The sequence below is a fragment of the Acipenser ruthenus genome, chromosome 5, assembly GCF_902713425.1.
Source record: "Acipenser ruthenus chromosome 5, fAciRut3.2 maternal haplotype, whole genome shotgun sequence".
NCBI classification, from domain to species: Eukaryota; Metazoa; Chordata; class Actinopteri; order Acipenseriformes; family Acipenseridae; genus Acipenser; species Acipenser ruthenus.
This window is the reverse complement of record NC_081193.1, coordinates 25449728-25458388: the sequence shown is the minus strand read 5'-3', so window position 1 is coordinate 25458388 and position 8661 is coordinate 25449728.

The window sequence follows — 8661 nt, the reverse complement described above, 5'->3', positions numbered from 1 at the left end:
TTCACGTTTTAAGTAATACAGTGTCCCCTTCAGACATGTTAAAGGAGAGATTTGGAAATAACATTCAAAACTATGCGCGAGTAAATACCATCCTAACTCCTAACATAAAAAAAAAAACAAAAAAAAACCCAATAATATATATATATATATATATATATATATATATATATATATATATATACAGTACTGTGCAAAAGTTTTAGGTAGGTGTGAAAAAATGCTGTAAAGTAAGAATACTTTCAAAAATAGACATATTAATAGATTATATTTATCAATTAACTAAATGCAAAGTGAGTGAACAGAAGAAAAATGTAAATCAAATCCATATTTGGTGTGACCACCGTTTGCCTTCAAAACAGCATCAATTCTTCTAGGTACACTTGCACAAAGTCAGGGATTTTGTAGGCATATAGTCAGGTGTATGATTAAACAATTATACCAAACAGGTGCTGATGATCATCAATTCAATATGTAGGTTGAAACACAATAATTAACTGAAACAGAAACAGCTGTGTAGGAGGAATAAAACTGGGTGAGGAACAGCCAAACTCAGCTAACAAGGTGAGGTTGCTGAAGACAGTTTACTGTCAAAAGTCATACACCATGGCAAGACTGAGCACAGCAACAAGACACAAGGTAGTTATACTGCATCAGCAAGGTCTCTCCCAGGCAGAAATTTCAAGGCAGACAGGGGTTTCCAGATGTGCAGTTCAAGCTCTTTTGAAGAAGCACAAAGAAACAGGCAACGTTGAGGACCGTAGACGCAGTGGTCGGCCAAGGAAACTTACTTCAGCAGATGAAAGACACATCATGCTTACTTCCCTTCACAATCGGAAGATGTGCAGCAGTGCCATCAGCTCAGAATTGGCAGAAAACAGTGGGACCCTGGTACACCCATCTACTGTCCGGAGAAGTCTGGTCAGAAGTGGCCTTCATGGAAGACTTGCGGCCAAAAAGCCATATCTCCGACATGGAAACAAGGCCAAGCGACTCAACTATGCACGAAAACACAGGAACTGGGGTGCAGAAAAATGGCAGCAGGTGCTCTAGACTGATGAGTCAAAATTTGAAATATTTGGCTGTAGCACAAGGCAGTTTGTTCGCCGAAGGGCTGGAGAGCAGTACACGAATGAGTGTCTGCAGGCAACAGTGAAGCATGGTGGAGGTTTCTTGCAAGTTTGGGGCTGCATTTCTGCAAATGCAGTTGGGGATTTGGTCAGAATTAATGGTCTCCTCAATGCTGAGAAGTACAGGCACATACTTATCCATCATGCAATACCATCAGGGAGGCATCTGATTGGCCCCAAATTTATTCTGCACCATGACAACGACCCCAAACATACAGCGAAAGTCATTAAGAACTATCTTCAGCGTAAAGAAGAACAAGGGGTCATGGAAGTGATGGTATGGCCCCCACAGAGCCCTGATCTCAACATCATCGAGTCTGTTTGGGATTACATGAAGAGAGAGAAGCAACTGAGGCTGCCTAAATACACAGAAGAACTGTGGTTAGTTCTCTGAGATGTTTGGGCCAACCTACCTGCCGAGTTCCTTCAAAAACTGTGTGCAAGTGTACCTAGAAGAATTGATGCTGTTTTGAAGGCAAAGGGTGGTCACACCAAATATTGATTTGATGTAGATTTTTCTTCTGTTCACTCACTTTGCATTTTGTTAATTGATAAATATAAACTATTAACATGTCTATTTTTGAAAGCATTGTTACTTTACAGCATTTTTTCACACCTGCCTAAAACTTTTGCACAGTACTGTATATATATATATATATATAATATATATATATATATATATATATATACAGACGTGCTCAAATTTGTTGGTACCCCTCCACAAAAAATGAAGAATGCACAATTTTCTCTGAAATAACTTAAAACTGACAAAAGTAATTGGCATCCACCATTGTTTATTCCATATTTAATAGAAATGAGACTTTGCTTTTGATTTTTTATTCAACATAATATTGTAAATAATAAAACAAATGAAAATGGCATGGACAAAAATGATGGGACCGCTAACCTAATATTTTGTTGCACAACCTTTAGAGGCAATCACTGCAATCAAACATTTTCTGTAGCTCTCAATGAGACTTCTGCACCTGTTAACAGGTAGTTTGGCCCACTCTTCCTGAGCAAACTGCTCCAGCTGTCTCAGGTTTGATGGGTGCCTTCTCCAGACTGCAAGTTTCAGCTCTTTCCATAGATGTTCGATAGGATTCGGATCAGGACTCATGGAAGGCCACTTCAGAATAGTCCAGTGTTTTGTTCTTATCCATTCTTGGGTGCTTTTAGCTGTGTGTTTTGGGTCATTATCCTGTTGGAGGACCCATGACCTGCGACTGAGACAGAGCTTTCTGACACTGGGAAGTACGTTTTGCTCCAGAATGCCTTAATAGTCTTGAGATTTCATTGTGCCCTGCACAGATTCAAGGCACCCTGTGCCAGGCGCAGCAAAGCAGCCCCAAAACATAACCGAGCCTCCTCCATGTTTCACTGTAGGTATGGTGTTCTTTTCTTTGAAAGCTTCATTTTTTCGTCTGTGAACATAGAGCTGATGTGACTTGCCAAAAAGCTCCAGTTTTGACTCATCTGTCCAAAGGACATTCTCCCAGAAGGATTGTGGCTTGTCAACATGCATTTTAGCAAATTCCAGTCTGGCTTTTTTATGTTTTTCTTTCAAAAGTGGAGTCCTCCTGGATCTTCTTCCATGTAGCCCACTTTCGCACAAAAAGCGACAGATGGTGCGATCAGAAACTGACGTACCTTCACCTTGGAGTTCAGCTTGTATCTCTTTGGCAGTTATCCTTGGTTCATTTTCTACCATTCGCACTATCCTTCTGTTCAATCTGGGGTCGATTTTCCTCTTGCGGCCGTGCCCAGGGAGATTGGCTACAGTTCCATGGACCTTAAACTTCTTAATAATATTTGCAACTGTTGTCACGGGAACATCAAGCTGCTTGGAGATGGTCTTGTAGCCTTTACCTTTACCATGCTTGTCTATTATTTTCTTTCTGATCTCCTCAGACAACTCTCTCCTTTGCTTTCTCTGGTCCATGTTCAGTGTGGTGCACACAATGATACCAAACAGCACAGTGACTACTTTTCTCCATTTAAATAGGCTGAATGACTGATTACAAGATTGGAGACATGTGTGATACTAATTAAAGAAACTAATTAGTTTGAAATATCACTATAATCCAATTATTTATTATCTTTTCTAAGGGGTACCAACAAATGTGTCCAGGTCATTTTAGAATATCTTTGTGGAATAAGTAATAATTCATCTCTTTTCACAGCTTCTTTGCTTTATTCTATGACATACCAAGGGCATTACTGCTCACCAAAACACAACGCACCCAGGGGAGAGATACCATGGTAAATAGGTAACCTATTTACCATGGTATCCCTCCCCTGCGGCGGCTGCTCTTGATCTCTGGCTGCTCTTGATCTCCGTGAACGGACGCGCTGTCTCCAAACCTTGCAGAGCAGCACATTGAAGCGCTTGAAAACACAGCACAACATTCCCTAATAACACTTGCAATGCATTATGACTTCAAAGGTATGACTTTAAGTCTATGACATTATTATTTATTGATTTTATTTTGTTTTATTTCTTTGATCACCAACTGCCACGACAACACACTCGTTTTTTATGCAGTACTCCTGACGAACTTCACCCATTGCCCGCATCGTACCGGCTCTTAAGGTAGCTTGTGTTGGAGCAGCAGGACAAGCTCGCCATCCCGCCCGCTGCTTTCCTGCATTATTGCTCAACAAAACACAACGCACCCAGGGGAGAGATACCATTGTAAATAGGTAACCTATTTACCATGGTATCCCTCCCCTGCGGCGGCTGCTCTTGATCTCCGGCTGCTCTTGATCTCAGTGAACGCACGCGCTGTCTCCAAACCTTGCAGAGCAGCACATTGAAGCGCTTGAAAACACAGCACAACATTCCCTAATAACACTTGCAATGCATTATGACTTCAAAGGTATGGCTTTAGGTCTATGACATTATTATTTATTGATTTTATTTTGTTTTATTTCTTTGATCACCAACTGCCACGACAACACACTCGTTTTTTTATGCAGTACTCCTGACGAACTTCACCCATTGCCCGCATCGTACCGGCTCTTAAGGTAGCTTGTGTTGGAGCAGCAGGACAAGCTCGCCATCCCGCCCGCTGCTTTCCTGCATTATTGCTCAACAAAACACAACGCACCCAGGGGAGAGATACCATTGTAAATAGGTAACCTATTTACCATGTTATCCCTCCCCTGCGGCGGCTGCTCTTGATCTCCGGCTGCTCTAGATCTCCGTGAACGCACCCGCTGTCTCCAAACCTTGCAGAGCAGCACATTGAAGCGCTTGAAAACACAGCACAACATTCCCTAATAACACTTGCAATGCATTATGACTTCAAAGGTATGACTTTAAGTATATGACATTATTATTTATTGATTTTATTTTGTTTTATTTCATTGATCACCAACTGCCACGACAACACACTCGTTTTTTTATGCAGTACTCCTGACGAACTTCACCCATTGCCCGCATCGTACCAGCTCTTAAGGTAGCTTGTGTTGGAGCAGCAGGACAAGCTCGCCATCCCGCCCGCTGCTTTCCTGCATTATTGCTCACCAAAACACAACGCACCCAGGGGAGAGATACCATGGTAAATAGGTAACCTATTTACCATGGTATCCCTCCCCTGCGGCGGCTGCTCTTGATCTCCGGCTGCTCTTGATCTCCGTGAAAGCACCCGCTGTCTCCAAACCTTGCAGAGCAGCACATTGAAGCGCTTGAAAACACAGCACAACATTCCCTAATAACACGTGCAATGCATTATGACTTCAAAGGTATGGCTTTAGGTCTATGACATTATTATTTATTGATTTTATTTTGTTTTATTTCTTTGATCACCAACTGCCACGACAACACACTCGTTTTTTTATGCAGTACTCCTGACGAACTTCACCCATTGCCCGCATCGTACCGGCTCTTAAGGTAGCTTGTGTTGGAGCAGCAGGACAAGCTCGCCATCCCGCCCGCTGCTTTCCTGCATTATTGCTCACCAAAACACAACGCACCCAGGGGAGAGATGCCATGGTAAATAGGTAACATATTTACCATGGTATCCCTCCCCTGCGGCGGCTGCTCTTGATCTCCGTGAACGCACCCGCTGTCTCCAAACCTTGCAGAGCAGCACATTGAAGCGCTTGAAAACACAGCACAACATTCCCTAATAACACTTGCAATGCATTATGACTTCAAAGGTATGGCTTTAGGTCTATGACATTATTATTTATTGATTTTATTTTGTTTTATTTCTTTGATCACCAACTGCCACGACAACACACTCGTTTTTTTATGCAGTACTCCTGACGAACTTCACCCATTGCCCGCATCGTACCGGCTCTTAAGGTAGCTTGTGTTGGAGCAGCAGGACAAGCTCGCCATCCCGCCCGCTGCTTTCCAGCATTATTGCTCACCAAAACACAACGCACCCAGGGGAGAGATGCCATGGTAAATAGGTAACATATTTACCATGGTATCCCTCCCCTGCGGCGGCTGCTCTTGATCTCCGTGAACGCACCCGCTGTCTCCAAACCTTGCAGAGCAGCACATTGAAGCGCTTGAAAACACAGCACAACATTCCCTAATAACACTTGCAATGCATTATGACTTCAAAGGTATGACTTTAAGTCTATGATATTATTATTTATTGATTTTATTTTGTTTTATTTCTTTGATCACCAACTGCCACGACAACACACTCGTTTTTTTATGCAGTACTCCTGACGAACTTCACCCATTGCCCGCATCGTACCGGCTCTTAAGGTAGCTTGTGTTGGAGCAGCAGGACAAGCTTGCCATCCCGCCCGCTGCTTTCCTGCATTATTGCTCACCAAAACACAACGCACCCAGGGGAGAGATACCATGGTAAATAGGTAACCTATTTACCATGGTATCCCTCCCCTGCGGCGGCTGCTCTTGATCTCCGGCTGCTCTTGATCTCCGTGAACGCACCCGCTGTCTCCAAACCTTGCAGAGCAGCACATTGAAGCGCTTGAAAACACAGCACAACATTGCCTAATAACACTTGCAATGCATTATGACTTCAAAGGTATGGCTTTAGGTCTATGACATTATTATTTATTGATTTTATTTTGTTTTATTTCTTTGATCACCAACTGCCACGACAACACACTCGTTTTTTTATGCAGTACTCCTGACGAACTTCACCCATTGCCCGCATCGTACCGGCTCTTAAGGTAGCTTGTGTTGGAGCAGCAGGACAAGCTCGCCATCCCGCCCGCTGCTTTCCTGCATTATTGCTCATCAAAACACAACGCACCCAGGGGAGGGATACCATGGTAAATGCTCTTGATCTCCGGCTGCTCTTGATCTCCGTGATCGGACGCGCTGTCTCCAAACCTTGCAGAGCAGCACATTGAAGCGCTTGAAAACACAGCACAACATTCCCTAATAACACTTGCAATACATTATGACTTCAAAGGTATGACTTTAAGTCTATGACATTATTATTTATTGATTTTATTTTGTTTTATTTCTTTGATCACCAACTGCCACGACAACACACTCGTTTTTTATGCAGTACTCCTGACGAACTTCACCCATTGCCCGCATCGTACCGGCTCTTAAGGTAGCTTGTGTTGGAGCAGCAGGACAAGCTCGCCATCCCGCCCGCTGCTTTCCTGCATTATTGCTCAACAAAACACAACGCACCCAGGGGAGAGATACCATTGTAAATAGGTAACCTATTTACCATGGTATCCCTCCCCTGCGGCGGCTGCTCTTGATCTCCGGCTGCTCTTGATCTCAGTGAACGCACGCGCTGTCTCCAAACCTTGCAGAGCAGCACATTGAAGCGCTTGAAAACACAGCACAACATTCCCTAATAACACTTGCAATGCATTATGACTTCAAAGGTATGGCTTTAGGTCTATGACATTATTATTTATTGATTTTATTTTGTTTTATTTCTTTGATCACCAACTGCCACGACAACACACTCATTTTTTTATGCAGTACTCCTGACGAACTTCACCCATTGCCCGCATCGTACCAGCTCTTAAGGTAGCTTGTGTTGGAGCAGCAGGACAAGCTCGCCATCCCGCCCGCTGCTTTCCAGCATTATTGCTCACCAAAACACAACGCACCCAGGGGAGAGATACCATGGTAAATAGGTAACCTATTTACCATGGTATCCCTCCCCTGCGGCGGCTGCTCTTGATCTCCGGCTGCTCTTGATCTCCGTGAAAGCACCCGCTGTCTCCAAACCTTGCAGAGCAGCACATTGAAGCGCTTGAAAACACAGCACAACATTCCCTAATAACACATGCAATGCATTATGACTTCAAAGGTATGGCTTTAGGTCTATGACATTATTATTTATTGATTTTATTTTGTTTTATTTCTTTGATCACCAACTGCCACGACAACACACTCGTTTTTTTATGCAGTACTCCTGACGAACTTCACCCTTTGCCCGCATCGTACCGGCTCTTAAGGTAGCTTGTGTTGGAGCAGCAGGACAAGCTCGCCATCCCGCCCGCTGCTTTCCAGCATTATTGCTCACCAAAACACAACGCACCCAGGGGAGAGATGCCATGGTAAATAGGTAACATATTTACCATGGTATCCCTCCCCTGCGGCGGCTGCTCTTGATCTCCGTGAACGCACCCGCTGTCTCCAAACCTTGCAGAGCAGCACATTGAAGCGCTTGAAAACACAGCACAACATTCCCTAATAACACTTGCAATGCATTATGACTTCAAAGGTATGGCTTTAGGTCTATGACATTATTATTTATTGATTTTATTTTGTTTTATTTCTTTGATCACCAACTGCCACGACAACACACTCGTTTTTTTATGCAGTACTCCTGACGAACTTCACCCATTGCCCGCATCGTACCGGCTCTTAAGGTAGCTTGTGTTGGAGCAGCAGGACAAGCTCGCCATCCCGCCCGCTGCTTTCCTGCATTATTGCTCAACAAAACACAACGCACCCAGGGGAGAGATACCATTGTAAATAGGTAACCTATTTACCATGTTATCCCTCCCCTGCGGCGGCTGCTCTTGATCTCCGGCTGCTCTTGATCTCCGTGAACGCACCCGCTGTCTCCAAACCTTGCAGAGCATCACATTGAAGCGCTTGAAAACACAGCACAACATTCCCTAATAACACTTGCAATGCATTATGACTTCAAAGGTATGACTTTAAGTATATGACATTATTATTTATTGATTTTATTTTGTTTTATTTCATTGATCACCAACTGCCACGACAACACACTCGTTTTTTTATGCAGTACTCCTGACGAACTTCACCCATTGCCCGCATCGTACCAGCTCTTAAGGTAGCTTGTGTTGGAGCAGCAGGACAAGCTCGCCATCCCGCCCGCTGCTTTCCTGCATTATTGCTCACCAAAACACAACGCACCCAGGGGAGAGATACCATGGTAAATAGGTAACCTATTTACCATGGTATCCCTCCCCTGCGGCGGCTGCTCTTGATCTCCGGCTGCTCTTGATCTCAGTGAACGCACGCGCTGTCTCCAAACCTTGCAGAGCAGCACATTGAAGCGCTTGAAAACACAGCACAACATTCCCTAATAAC